Here is a 15,870-nt window from a genome sequence, read left to right as displayed (position 1 = left end):
TGACTTAGCTTCTTTCCTGGTCCCACTTGATTGGAGTATTTTTGTTCATTATTTTTACTTTAATGAGATATCTATATTTAGCTAAGAAATGTTTCTTTTATATATCAGGGTGTGTTTCTCAATCTGCTTAATCACCCTTGTCTTGTGATTGAAATGCTGAGATCTTTGATCTTTAAGGTATTTTTGAAAACTCTATGTCAATTTCTGTCATCATGTTGTTGACTTATTGTGTCCATTGTGCTCCCAATGGTCTTTTGTGTTTTATTAATTATGGATTCTTATTTAGTTGTTTTGTCTTTTTGTTGCACCCATTCCTTTGTTCAGCCTAAAATATTGCTTCTTGTATTGTGTTTAGGATTGTTTTTAAGATATATGTTTATGTTTTTCTTTAAACTTGATTCTTCTCTCATGTGATATATCTTGACTATAGTTTATTCTTTCTCCACTCCTCCAAACTCTCCCCAAACACTCTCCCCTAGATCTAGTTCCTCTATTTCTATTCAGAAAAGACATGGCCTCCAACAGACAGCAATCAAATAAAACATAATAAGATGAAATAAGACTAGGCATAGTTTTCATATTGAAACTGGATAGAGCAATCCAACAGGAGGAAAAGAGTACTAAGACTACCCAAGAGAGCCAGAAATACACCTGTTTTCACTGTTAGGCATCCCACAAAACACCAATCTAACAGCCGTAACATCCGTGGAGGACCTGATACAGATGCATGCAGCCCTGTGCTTGTCCCATTAGTCTCCGTGAACCCATATAAGCCCTGCTTAGTTGACTCAGTGAGTCATGCTCCCAGAAGACTGCTCGTGTATGCATGTGTAGACAGACATGACAGAAAGAGAGAGAAGTGCAGAAGATGACAAAGTACAGAGTTCTAGAATCTCTCAGTGGCAATTTTCATCTCTGGTGTTTGTATTGTGAGTTTGTCTAAACGTCTTTTAGTGTTCATCTTCATGCTCTATTACTGATGGACTTCAGGTCTTCTACTGGCCAGACCTTTCCTTCACTCCATATCTTAGGACTGTGGAAATACTTCCATTTTTAGCTATTGTGTTCAAGTTTGATTGAGACATGTCAATGCCCTGGTTCCATTTAATTCTGTACAGAAATTAATATCACTAAAGGAGATCTCTTAGCCATAGCTTAGTTAAATAGGCATAGATACGGGACTCTCTAGGTTTGCAAATCTATAAGAGAAAAAGACTAATGTGCTGGTAATGGAGAGTAAGAGGGAAAAAAGAAGGGAGAAAAACTGAGACAGGGATAGAAAAGTAGGCACACCCAGGCATGTACACACTCAGAGAGAGGACATTATTAACAGATCAATACAGAAAGATACAGCAAGATATTTCTAATACTGATGAGGCAATCTTTACAGAAAAGAAATCATTCTTTTTACAGAAAGTGCAACATTTCCCTGAAGAGTGTTTCTTAATTGAACTTCCTGTGGTGATTATTAAGACATCCAACCTTACATTGCCTGTAGGTTCATGTGAAACAAACCTCATTGAAAAAATAAAAAAATAAAAAAAAAAACAGAAGAAAGGCTACCGGAAACATAGTGAGAAATATTGGATTGTAAATCAAGTATGCCATAAAATTTGACTTTATTCTTTGCATTCCTCTATTGCTATTATCATTTGCACTCTTATAGCTTGCATTATAAATATTCAACCAGAGTTTATTAGGCACAAATGGGTTAAAGATAAAAGTGAAAAGTGCTGAGAAAGATTTTTTCTCATTCTTTGATAACCAGAGCCTTTGATATATGGCTCCGCTGATTTAAAGAAGTATAGAGCTGGCTAGCAGTGTGTGTGTGTGTGTGTGTGTGTGTGTGTGTGTGTGTGTGTGTATTTAAAAACAATTGTATATTAAGAGATCCTGAATTTGGATTTGAAAGAAAGCTGTGTAGGACTTATATGAGAGGGTATGGACAAAGAAAAGGTTAGAGGTAATTATGTAATCATAATACAATCACAAGAAGAATTTTAAAAAACAAAGAAGTATAAGAAGTATAACATATTTTTTCAGAGTTTTGTGCTAAAAACTCTCTGCCTTATGAAGAAGTTAGCTATATCCTATTAAAAATATTTGTGGAGGCTAAATAATTTCTTCTATAACGTAATGATGGAGCAATTTAAGAGTGATATTGAGAAAGACCCAAATGCATAAGAATTTTTCATAAGTGGAGTTTGCCTTAAGTAAAGAAGCCTAAGATATAATGGAAAGGATATCTGAGTTTAGGATAAAGTACCTAAGACAGATGAAAGAAATGTAACTTCCTATCAAGATCAGAATTTGGGGTATTTAGTAGAGAATGATTCAAAATTGGAAAGTACCAATTAAATTGGGACTAAAAATAAAAGAGTTTGAGAAGAAAAAAATCCAATTTGAAAGCACTGCATTCTAAACATTGGGCCTAAACATTTAGTAACACTAATAAATTAAATCAACCACCTTTAGAAGGAAGACACAGAACTGCTGTAAGAGATCCTTCCATAGGCAGACCCTCAGTCAAGGAAAAGATCAATTTAGTAGATAGAGATCATAGAAAAATTCACAAATAAATCAATCGAAATATACTTAGGTATGAAATGAGGCCAGAAACACAGTGAAGTAACCTTTTACTCACATTTGAGACTCTCTGATGCATCATATTTATATATGTAATTTTTTTACCTGTTTAGAAAATATATGTTCAGAAATTAGTGTCCCTTTAACTTTTTTTTTTCTTTAAAACAAATCTTTTAAGACAAAAATCATTGAACCTGAATGGAATCATCATTTGATGATAAGTTCCTCCTAGTTGTCTGGATTTATCAAATTAACTAGGAAAAAATGTCTTAAAATTAGATCTATCTAGAAGCATTTTAACCTAACTGACATAGAGTTGATTCTCATAAAGGGATGATGCATGAGAAAAGTAGCTAATTTGAATTCCCTTTGGAACTGAATTATTTCTGTGGCTAATTGTTTGCCTCCTGGAAAGGCTGTAAGCAGCTTTGAGTACCATGTGGCTCCCAGAGGGAAACATTTATTAGGGACAAGGACGCAAGATGATAATGACATGCAGGCACCAGTCCGAGAAGGATGAAGCAACAAATGCATGGTCTAATCAGGTTGGCATTAAAAATACAAATATTTTCATGTAGAAGAAAATCTGGAAAAGTTAGATGATTGAATGTCGTTAAAGAAAGCGAAAGTCTGGTTTTGAATAATGTGCTGATTATGGCTAATGTTATTAGGGATAACAATGACATCTAAAATAGAAGAGCCATTCCAAATTCCTACTTTCAAAGACTATACTCATATAATTAGGAATGTTGGGGTTCTTTGCACACAATGCAAACATGAATACATGAATCACAATAACCAGTTGTTATAAATTATAGCTTCTGAGAGAATTCTCCATAGGAGATGACACAGAAAAAAATTAAAAATTTCAAAAGAAAGGATTGCTTTTATTTAAACTTTTTTTTTTTTTTAGTTTATCTAGTGTTTCTTTGTTTAGCTTTGTTGCCTGTCCTGGGACTAGCTTTTGTAGACCAGACTGGCCTCAAACTCACAAAGATCCATCTTCCTCTGCCTCCCGAGTGCTGGGATTAAAGGCATATGCCATCTGGCCTATTTACAGTTTTTAGAATTTCTACTCTTTTAGGGTAAAATTGTTATTTGGAATAAAATGTAAAATAAAACAATATTTTCTGGAAGTCCTCTTGCCTCTTTCTAGCCAGGCTTACAAATACACCACAGTATGAACCAAATTCTCAAAAAATGTCCAGTAAGGTACATAAGACAACACTTGACTTTTGATTAAAGTACATTGTATTGATAAAGAACTGTCTACAAATATCCAGAAATTTCTTAAGATTCAGCAAGAAAATTTGTTTACAAATTGGATAACAGATCTGAACAACAGATCTTATCAGTTTGACATTCAAGAATAATTATCAAAAATGTCAAGTACACAGTGAAAGGATAGTCAATATCACGTGGCCTTAGAGAATTACAAATTGACGCAGGAACATGTTGTGCCTTATGTATTCACGTGACTAAATTCCCCTAAGCACAATACTGAGTATTCAAAGGTTGTACACAAGCAGCTACTCTTACACATTTACTGCTGGTGGAAATACAATACAGCACAGAAAATTTAGGAGGTTATTTGATATTTTTGTAGAAACTTAAACACATGCTCGCCAAATGAACCCCCCAAAACCATGCTTCATCAAAGATATTAAAATGAATTAGGGAGTTAAATTCATTCACGAATATCCATAAAATTCACAATTTCCTCAAATGGGAAATGATCAGGAAACATGTGCAGTGATGAAAAGAAATAAGATATCAAATTATTGAATATATAGAAGAATATGGGTTGTGTGCTGCTAAATGAAAAAGTAAATCTGAGACTGTAGGACTGAAAAATTACAATTTTGTGCCATCTTTCGGGGAAGACTGGATTTGGTAAAATGATGAGTTGGTGTTTCTGGTTTGGGAAGATGGGTAGAAGAATGGTTGCATGATTATAGGATGGGGGACTTTAAATGATGAAACTACTTATGATATTACTATAATGTTCACATTATAGATTTACCAAAAATATCTATGTACTTTAGCATATTAATGCTGCTTTTTGTTTACAAAAAGTGAATCATATTAAAGCAAGATGCTAATAATTAAAACTGTAGTGTATTGGTATGAAAGTTGCTTATATAATTAACTGTCAATTTTTCTATAAAAATAATTTTCTTAAGACTAACAAGATCACTCAGCAGATTAAAGAAGTGACCACCTATGTTTTATCCCCAAGACCAATATGTTGGAAGGGGCAAGCTATAAGAGTCCATTTATTCAGACAAGTGTGCAGGTGTGGTAAAATAGAAGTGTTGTCAACTATTAGTATTAAAATAGGAAATGAGTAAATGTTTGTAACACCTTTTTAATACTATAGTCATTTTAACATTCTACATGGTCACACTATAGATACTAGCGTCTGAAGATGTTTTTAACTAACCATAGCTATAGTAATACTGTAATAGAAACACCACGTCTTTGTTCTCATGGTTAGGTATTTATGGTTAGGCCGATTTTGCTTAGGCCATGTTCCCTGAGTTTAATTCAAGGTACAAGTCAATCAGGAATTGTTCTATTGTGTGGGTTCGGTTGCTCTGTGCTTTAATTTTCTCTCTTCAACCTTCTCCAGAGGCAGCTCAAGGCGAAAGATTATGGTGAATGACAGGAAATCAAGAGGTCAATCCTAAGCCTCCTGTTTTTGTGATGTTCAATGCCTTTCCTCTGGCTAAAGTCAGCATGTAGCTGATCTTAGCAACAATGTATTTCCATTGCTATTGGGGTCAAAGCCTGTTCTCTGGCAGTCACAACAAACCAACCTAGGGCGTTCATCCATAAAAGTCAACTAAAATACAAAAATTAATAATGAGAAGCAGGCAAAAGGAGATTTATTTATTCAGTGATACCACCACCCACCCAGTCCTCACCATCTTCAATGTCACAGCCAGCGTCTTATGCTTAAGTACAGGACATGGCTTTACATAACTAGAAGTCCTCATATAGGGATTGTTCACCTTATTGGACCATCATAATCTCAGCTCCAGTCCTTCTTCCAAAGGAGTCAGACAAAGGTAGCAATTTCTCCCCCAAAACAAATACTCTCTTTTGCTTGCCCGAGTTTTTTAACCTTTTCTTCTTTCGGTGCGATATTTCTGGAAGAGTTGAATTTCTTTGGACATGCTTTTTCAATTGTTTAATAGCCAAAATAAAGGACCCAAGCATCATCTAAAGCATTCTCATTTCTGCCAGGCTGGTTCTGAAAGCAGGACCATTTGGTGCCCCTGCTCCCTAGCCCAACAAAAGAGGAATCTGTGCTTCCTGCAAACCATACTGTGCAAACACTGTCTTCATAAAAGAAGGAAAAAGGAAACGTCCTTGTACATTTCCATGAGAAAAAAGAAAACTTAATTCTGAAGCAACAATTTAAACAGAACAGTCAATCACCAGGGAGTGGAAATAGAGAGGGCTTAAATAAATATAGGACCATAATAGGCAAAATACACATGTTGCTCAGTAAAGCTACCTAAAACAGAGATTCAGAGCGAGGAAAGGATCTTAGTAAAAATAGTCTGTAGACTCTTGTGCTAGGAAATAGAAGCCCAGTTTAGGGTTCTTCCTAAACTGCAATATCTAATTGTTATACTTCACTGAACTTACATGATAACCTCAGAAGTAATTTCTTCTGCTTTCATATTAAATATACTATATTATGTATTTTAAATAATTAGTTTTCTCCTTTCTTCCTTTTTTCCTTTCTTCCTTCCTTCCTTCCTCCCTTCCTTTCTTCCTTCCTTCCTTTTTTCCATTCCTTCTCTCTCTGCTTCCCTTCCTTCTCCCAACCTCCTTTTTTTTTCTATATAACCCAGACTGGCCAGTAATTAATTGTGTAGTTAGGGCTGACCTAAAACTATGGAGCCTCCTGCCTCAACCTTCTAAATACTGGGATTAAGGGAATGTGTCACAATTCCTGGTCTGGTTGACAGAATTATCAAAGGACTCTCTTACTCATAATGGTGTGTGCTTCTTCTTGAGTCTTATCAGACAAACAGTTTGCAGATAACTTAGAATGGGGTAAAGGTTAAATCATTATCTAATTGAGAAGTTTTAAGTAAGTGAAAAGCAAGCTCTACGGGTTGTTGTCCTGTATTAATGAAGTGACCTATCTCAGGTGGTACAAAGGATGCAATCTGGAAACAAAATAACTGATTTCTCCCTACCTCTCTGTGTGTGTGTCCTCTCTCTGTCCTCTTTCCTCCCAATCCTTCTCTCCATGTTTTCTCTCTTTTCTTCCTGGTTTTGAGAACATGCTCTAATCTATTCTATAGCTGTAAGGAAATGAATCTTGCTGATACACATAGAAGCGTCTAGTCAAACATTCTCCCATCCAAGCCGCAGAAGAAATAGCCAGCTACCTTGAGTGTAATCTCACTGAGAGCCAGAAGATGACCCCGTTAATTGACCTCCTTACTCACGTGACAATACATATCTTTTTTTAAGTCTCTAAGTTTATTATAGTTTGACCCACAGAATAATAAAATGTTACATTTCAATAAAGCAACATGGAAAATGTTCAAAAACATGGCAAATACCATTCTGAATAGAAGGATCATTCCCATTGGGAACTGCATGTAGAAATGCAACAATTTTAAATTAAAGCCTGCATGGCTATGCTCTCTACTTCAAATATTTCATCTTCATAAATCTGTCTTTAAATGTTATGCAATAGCCTATATAAAAAAAGCTATACAATAGGCTATATGCATGTTAGGTTTTATTAGCATCTCTCATAAAGAGAGATTATTTGATTATAAGGCCGTAGGCAAAAATTATTAAATGTACATGAGCAACATCATGGCTAAACATTAATTTTTTCGATCGTCACTTATTGGCTCATTTTGCTTGTCCTCTAAATATTGTGCTGCTGAAGAAATATCCCAGGATATAGATTCTAGACAAAGAAACAACAACAAAAAAAAAGATTCAAAAATTGATTCTGGAGTTCTTTAAAGATCAATAGCTATAGAAGAGGTGTTGGAGAGAGAGCTGCGTTGTTGTTCTTAATTCCCGTTTGTCCTATGGGGTAAAGACGATTACGCAGGGAAAAGACACAGACACGCGGCGGTACCACGTGGTAGGTACACTTTTTAATGGGAAGGGAAAACACACTAGGAAAAGTGAAGGGAAGGGACCAAGGGAAGGGTTAAGAAGGGGCGAACTTGTGGCTTGTCCTTGCTTTTAACAGAGGATGCAAAGGCTTCTGGGAAATGTGTCCCGCGCTTGCCGTCCAGAGGGATGTTGGGAGTTGTAGTGTTGCAAGGGAACAACATTTCACCCTTTTGGTTTGATTAAAAAAAATTGGGGGACCTTAAAGGGTAGGGAATGGGGGCGTAGTCCAGTCTCTCATGGCTGCTTCCTGCTGACTTTGGGCGTTGAGGGGTCCAGGGAATGTCCGATTATCTTGGCAATGTCCCACTGGCGTTTGCGGTCGCTGGTGCAGTTGGTCACTGATGTCCATGTCCAGGGTTGCTGGCTGGTGTAGTTGGTCAATGATGTCCAGAGTTGCTGGCTGGTGTAGTCGGTCGCTGATGTTTGAAGTCCTGGCTGTCGTCTGAGGCGGCTGATTGAAGAAATCTGTGTGGCTTTTCCTGAGTAGCTGGGTCATCATTAAGATGCTGGAAGGCAAAAGTTGCATTAGTAAAAGAAAAAATTAAAAGAGGGGGGGGATTTTTGGAGAGCTGGGGTGAAGAGGGGGGGGAGAGGGTCTTAGGATGTCCGGGGTTAAGAAATGATAAAAAAAAATTAAGTGATACTTATTCCTTTGTGATACTTATTCCTTTGTGTTTGATCCGTTGGGCTGGCATCCTGGAGCTTAAGGAAACTGTCTTAAAAGAAATAGATTCTAACCATACATCTCTTAACATTTTAGGGAGCCGCTGCTGCAGTCAGTGGCTGACCTGTTACGTAAGAGCTTTGTAGAGGAGAATCTGCTTACCACTTGTCTTCGTATTTGTTGGGGGTACCTGTAACGACAGCTAGACGGTTATTTATGAATTTAAAGAAGGGAGGGTGTGTTAACACAGCGACGGATCGGGACCATTGTTGTCCTTAGACTGTAGTAGGGGGGCTGAATCTGGCGTCCTTTGGAACTTAAGAGTACAGGGTCCGGTTTGAGTCACCGTGTATGAAGGATTATCTTGAGCTGTGCAGATAAACGGTTTAAGATGTGACAGGTGAATCCAATGAGGAATTCCTTTAAGCTTGGCAGCTGTGGGAGTTAAAAGAATTACTTTGAAAGGGCCCTGCCATTTAGGGGAAAGGGGTGAAGGGCGCTGGCCTGGGGGTGAGAGTAATACCTCATCCCCTATTTTAACTGGCGGCGGACATGTATTAGCACATGGTCGAGGTAGTGAGTGATCTGTGAAGTCCCATAGTAGTGAGCGTAAGTGGAACAGGAGGGGAGTGAGCAGGTGGTCAGGAAGGGGGGAAGTCTCCGATGAGAAGCCGGGGGTTAAGACCGGCCGCCCATACATGAGTTCAAAGGGTGAGATGAGGAGGGGGCCCCTTGGAAGGGCTCGGAGTCGGAAAAGAGCTAAAGGCAGGAGCCTTACCCAGTCGAGGTGGAGTTCTTGTGACATCTTAATGAGGGCTTCCTTTAAAGAGCGGTTAGTTCGTTCTACCTTACCTGACGACTGAGGATGGTACGGTATATGAAAATTCCAGGGGATCCCGAGCGCTTTAGACAAATTTTGAGAAATCTGAGAAGTAAACTCTGGACCGTTATCTGACTGGAGAGAAGTTGGGAGTCCAAACCGAGGAATAATCTCTCGGAGGAGAATATCAGAGACTGTCTGGGCCCTCTTGTTAGAGGTGGGGAAGGCTTCAACCCACCCAGACATTGTATCCACCAGAACCAGGAGATATTTAATCCTCCTGACTGTGGGCATATGAGTAAAATCCAGCTGCCAATCAGTTCCCGGAAGGGAGCCCCTTGCTTGGTGGGTAGGGAAAGGGAAGCTACGATATTTAGTCCTGGGATCTGACTTTTGGCAGATCTGACAGGAGGCAGTGGTGGCTTTTAGAAACCTGATGTCCTCAGGCGTGGGTTTGATATGTGTTTTTACAAAATGAAGCAGAGCTTTCTCATTGGGATGAAAAAGCTGGTGTAGGTAGGACAGGATCTGTTGAGTGTTAGGAGGTGTCTGTGAGGTTGTGGGCTGTGCTGTAAGGACTCCCTGAGGTAACTGAGGCAGGTCTGAGCTAAGAGCTGCTGTCTTAGCTGCTCTGTCAGCCCGATTATTTCCCTTGGAAACAATAGAACTGTCAGACTGATGAGACCGACAGTGAATAATTCCTATAGCTTTAGGTAGATAGGAGGCCCTCAGCAAGTCCATAATATACTCTGAGTTGGTAATAGACCCTCCCTTCGCTGTGAGAAGCCCGCGTTCCTTCCAGATGGCCGCGTGGGACAACAGGATGTGAAAAGCATATTTAGAATCTGTATAAACATTTAAAGATTGGCCGGTGGCTAACTGGAAGGCACGGGTGAGGGCTATCAGCTCAGCCTGCTGGTTGGTAGTATGAGCAGGGAGTGCCTTTGCCTCGACTATCTCTGTGTCTGACACTATGGCATAACCTGCTCTGCGTGTCCCGTCACATAGAAAGGAGCTGCCGTCCGTGTACCAGGTGTGGGTGGCCTGGGGCAGACTGCCCTCCTGTATATGTGAGGGGTGGGGCAGTAGGTCCTCTAGGACCTCAATGCAGGAATGGGATGGGGAATTATTAGCACCAGGTTGAGGTAGAAGATTTGAAATATTGAGAGGTGGGCAGCACTGGAATGTGAGACTAGTGTCTTCCACCAGCGCCACCTGAAGCGAGAGGACTCGAGAAGGAGGTAGGGTCTGTAGGCCTTTGTAAGTTAAGAGGTTAGACAAGTTATGATGGGAGAAAACCGTAGTAGGTGCTCCGAAGGTTAGCTTTTTTGACTCACGAATAAGAAGTTCCGCAGCTGACAAGGCCCGTATGCAGGGTGCCCAGCCCCGAGTGGTGAGGTCCATCTTCTTTGACAGGTAAGCTACAGGTGCGAAGGAAGGTCCCAGTTGATGGCCTAGAACTCCCAGGGCATAGCCCTCTTTTTCTGCTACGTAAAGAGAAAAAGGGCGGGTTAAATCCGGAAGATGGAGAGCTGGGGCCTGGGTAAGGGCCTGTTGGAGTCTCCGGAAAGGTTTGGTGATGGGGTGAAGCAGGGGCTCATGCATAGAGCCGAGGGCTGCTTCGTATAGGGGGCGGGCGAGGAGAGAGAATGAGGGAATCCAGGATCGCAGGAAACCGGCCACTCCCAGGAATGACAGAACCTCTTCTTTGGTGGAGGGAACTGCAAGAGATTGAATTAGTCTCTTTCTGTCTAAGGTGATAGCCTTTTGTGTTGGGGTTATAGTTAACCCCAAATACGTTACCTGAGTGGTGGACAATTGAGCCTTCGAAGGCGAGACTCTGTAGCCCTTTTTGGATAAAAAGTTTAATAAGGTGGCGGTGTCAGTCCTGCTAGTCTCCAAAGAGGGGTTACATAGTAGGATGTCATCGACATAGAGTACCAGTTTTGATTTAAGGAGGGACAGTGAGAGCAGATCAGAGGCCAGAGCCTGGCCAAAGAGGTGTGGGCTGTCCCGATATCCCTGAGGGAGGACGGTCCAGGTTAGTTGTGTGGAGAAATTAGTATCAGGATCTGTCCAGGTGAAGGCAAAGATGTTCTGAGACTGAGGGCTGAGAGGAATAGAGAAAAAGGCATCCTTTAGGTCTAAGACTGAGAAGTGGGAGGTCCCTGAAGGAATGTTAGACAGAAGTGTGAGAGGATTGGGTACCACTGGGTGTAAGGGAACGACAGCAGAATTAATGAGCCGGAGGTCCTGAACCAAACGATAAGTTCCGTTAGATTTTTTGACAGCCAGTATAGGAGTGTTAAAGGGGGATGAGGTGGGGCGGAGCAGCCCCTTCCTCAAGAGATCAGAGATTATAGGTTTTAGTCCTTTGAGGCTTTGGGAAGGAAGCGGGTACTGGGCTTGGGTGATATACCCAGTAGGGTTCTTTAACTGAATAACGACGGGGGGGGGGGTGTTTAGCGACAGCTGGGTTTTGGATGTCCCACACGAGAGGGTCCACCTGGGAAGCTGGGAGGGGAAAAGACCTGTTAGTATCAAAGGGTCGCGGAGCCAGGAGAAGCAGCAGCTGTGTCGCCGACGGATCTGAAACGAAACGGGTGGGGGGCGCAAAAGAAGTGGAAGCTCCCAGCTTGGTCAGAAGATCCCTTCCCAAGAGTGGGACTGGACAGGTTGGTAGAACTAGAAATGAATGAGTGAGAAAGATACCTTTAAATATGCAATTGAGAGGTGGAGTTTGGAGAGGTAGATAAGGCTGTCCCCCTACCCCGACAATAGGGGAACGTGAGGGGGAGGTTGGCCCCCAAAATTCCCTTAGAACCGAATATGTTGCTCCGGTGTCCAAGAGAAAGGAGATGAGGCGTCCGGACACTGTAAGAAGTACCCGCGGCTCCTGGTTGCAGATGGGCGTAGCAGTTGGGTTGTCAGTGGAGGAGCCCGGGAACCTTCAGTCTTCCAGAGCCAGACCCAATAGGTCAACCTGGGGGTCCTCTGGGGCGGCTGCCCCAGCGTCACCGAATGCACGAGGGCAGTCTGTGGACCAATGACCCTCCCTGTGACACCTTGGGCAGGGGCCCCTCGGGTTGCGATGGGGATTGGGGCACGCCTTTGACCAGTGACCTGTCTTACCACACTTGAAGCATGGGCCGGGGGGCGGGGGAGCCGCGCGCGGAGGGCGGGCGGTGGAGTCCATCACCTCGGCTGGCCTGGCGGGTGCGGTGATCACGTGGCAATGATTTCTGGCCTTGTCATTCCTTGAGTGGTAGATCTTGAAGGCCATCTCCAGGATCTGTGCCTGTGGAGTTAAGGGACCCTTCTCCAAACGTCTGAGTTTCGCCTTGATGTCTGAGTAGGACTGGTTGACAAAGTGGGACATCAGGAGCTGTCTGCCCTCGTTGGATTCTGGGTCCATGTTTGTGAACTGTAGCATAGCTTTGGTGAGACGGTCAAGAAATGTGGAAGGATTCTCGTTTGTATCCTGAAATATTTCTGCAAGTTTAGAATAATTGACTGGTTTGAGAGCCGCCTTTCTTAATCCCACCAGAAAGCAGGTTAAGAATCGGTCTCTGGACAGAATGCCCCCGGGGGAGTTGTAATCCCAGTGGGGTTCCTGTTCGGGCACTGCCTCTGCACCAGGTGGGTGAGAAGGCTGAGTCTGGTGTACTTCGTCAGCACAGAGTCTCGCCTGCTCCCAGACCCGTCGGCGTTCCTCAGGAAGCAAGTTGTTAAAGAGAATCATATAAATATCATGATAAGTTAGGCTGTAAGATTGGGTTAAATATTGAAACTCTTTTGTGAAATTAGTGGGGTTAGCCGTATATGACCCTAGTAGTTTAGAAATATGTGAAAGTTCCGATAAGGCGAAGGGGACGTGTACCCGAAGTGGGCCCTCGACCCCAGCTACCTCTCGTAAGGGCAGAACGGTAGCTGGTTTGGGTTGATCAGGGTCTGCTGCTGCGGCAGCGGCTCGCGAGCGCGTGAGGGGAGGGGTGAAATTAGGCGCAAGGCGGCAGGTGGGGTTAGCGCCTGAGGAGGTCTTGGAAGACCGAGGCAGAGGGGTGGGGTGGGGAGGTGAGACGGAAGAATCCGAAGTTGATTTGGCCCGCCTACTGCGCCTCCTGTGCTGGGAAGAAATTGTTAATTGTCTTCGCAGTCGAGTCCTGCTGCAAGAGAAGTTAGGTGAAGCTGGATCGGAAAGGCTGGGATATATGAGACGGGGGGTATGAGATTTTTTGGGGGATTCGGAGGAACAGGAAGGCGACCCAGAAGGATGTTTACGCGGAACTCCTGGAGACCTAGGAATGGAGCGTTTAGAGGCGTGGGGAGAAGGTGTAGGCGACTCCTTTTTGTACCTAAAAGAAACTTTTGAAGGAGGGGGGATAGAGGACGTGGCCCCCGATTGGGCAGGGCGGGAAGGAGTGGTGTCACGAGGTCGGGGAGGCGGGGGGTCGTCATCGGGGTCCATGGTTGGAGCGGAGGGTTCCTGGAGGGAGGGTAGAGCCAAAATCATGTGAGCCGGTGAACAGTGTGACGAGGTAGATGGGTCAGTTTTTAGAGCCATATAAAAGAAGGCCATCACGTACATCAATTCCTTCCATTTAGCTGACCTGTGATAAAAATTTGCCAGCTCCCGCAGAGTGTCAGGGTCAAATGATCCCTGAGAAGGCCAGCGAATAGAGCCCTGTAAATTGTATTTAGGCCAAGTCTTGGAACAAAGCCGTGTTAACTTGGAAAGTTTTATGGAGGGAATGAGGGCGTGGGGTTCGAGAGCTTCCAGAAGCTGCCCGAGCGGGGAAGATGGGGGAACCGGTTTAGAATTTTTTGAGCCCATGGCCGAAGTGTAGCCCAGCCGTAAAAGGTACCAACAGAGTACCACGAACACGGCAAGCCAAAAACGCAGGCGTCCGTGCGAATTTGGGGCGTGTTAACACTTAACTGCCCCGAGCCCAGCAACCGTACGGGAGAGAAAGTCCCGGCTGGGAGGAGGCAATTAAGCTTTTTAGGGCACAGGGCCCGGAGGTGCCACAAAAGTGGCCCGAAAGTGGACAGGAAAAAGTTAGAAAAAAAAGGAAGAAAGAAGGAGAAAAAAGCCCGGAGCGCCGAACTCCGGGTGCGCGGACTGAGCGTTTCGGCCGAGGGCAAAAAAAAAAAAAAACAAAAAAACTCGGGGAAATGGGTTAGCAACCTAGCCTTAGCCCGAGGTGTGCAAAGAAAGCCGGCCGGACAGTCTTTGAACGCCCCAGGGGGAAGGAAGCCAACTCAGGGTAACTCACGGATCAGGATGAAGCTGTTGAAATGGCCTTGGAAACAGGTGGTGGTGAGCGAAGGCTGTCGGTTCTTTGGACCTTGTCGGTGAAGCCCAGAGGCAAAGCCTCGGGCACCGGACGGAGAGGTCTCCGAGTCGATGAGGCGGCACCAAAATGTTGTTCTTAATTCCCGTTTGTCCTATGGGGTAAAGACGATTACGCAGGGAAAAGACACAGACACGCGGCGGTACCACGTGGTAGGTACACTTTTTAATGGGAAGGGAAAACACACTAGGAAAAGTGAAGGGAAGGGACCAAGGGAAGGGTTAAGAAGGGGCGAACTTGTGGCTTGTCCTTGCTTTTAACAGAGGATGCAAAGGCTTCTGGGAAATGTGTCCCGCGCTTGCCGTCCAGAGGGATGTTGGGAGTTGTAGTGTTGCAAGGGAACAACATGCGTGATTGGCTGGCATTCTCTAATGCCGCAATGCCTTTACAAGTGGTGATGCTGTTAAATGTAGAGGGTTCTAGTTCAGATTCTAGCACCCGTACTTGGTACCAACTGTCTATAGTAACTTCAGCTCTAGGACTTTTGGTGCCCTCTTTTGTCTTCAACAGGTGCTTTCATGTTAGATTGAACACCTCTCCCCTCCACACACACACAATTAAAATAAAGGGTAAAATCTAAGAAAAACGAATTGTAGATGAGGAAGAATCAGAAAAAAATGACAAACCAGAAGACATGGCCCAATGCTTTCTCTATTACTCCCTCAAACAGCTGTCTCTAGGCTGAACTGACTTCTTGCAGATGTTCTATGTTGGACCAAGAGGCATCCCTTCCACTAGAGTAGGATACGGTATCTGTTTCACTGGAGTAGAATATAGAGCACAGTCCCAAATAAGTCTGTGAATACTGGAATCAGTAGTCATGAGTAAATCAGTCACTGTTATTTTTCTTTTCAATGCAAGATTAAATGACCTAATTTCTTTATCCCCTTTCCAGAATTGTCTACCTTAATATGCCATAAATCTATTCATTGAATTAAGCATGAAGGAGGAAAACAAGGATAGAAAGAGCACAGATAAACCAAAAGGGCCTTTGAAATTATTTTATGTTGACAAAACATCCCAAAAGTCTTGAAATTAAGAGAAATATATCGGCATTAAACTGCTATATTGAAAAATATCATTCATGCCTTTACAAACCCTCATTGCAATTGGGATTTAAACACTGTGACATTATATCTTGGTGCAATTGTTATACCCCAGAGAGCCTTTTGATTGTGAATACTTTCACTGATCTCTAAACCCCAAGTTAAAAACAATAAACCAACTCAGTGTTTGGGATTTCTAGCATGGCTGTCACAGAACTGGTGTTAAGAGCCTTG

Source organism: Microtus oregoni, unplaced genomic scaffold (genome assembly GCF_018167655.1).
Source record: "Microtus oregoni isolate MIOR12 unplaced genomic scaffold, Mior012 000001F_ref0000356, whole genome shotgun sequence".
Taxonomy (NCBI): Eukaryota; Metazoa; Chordata; class Mammalia; order Rodentia; family Cricetidae; genus Microtus; species Microtus oregoni.
Note: the sequence above shows the minus strand (reverse complement) of the source record.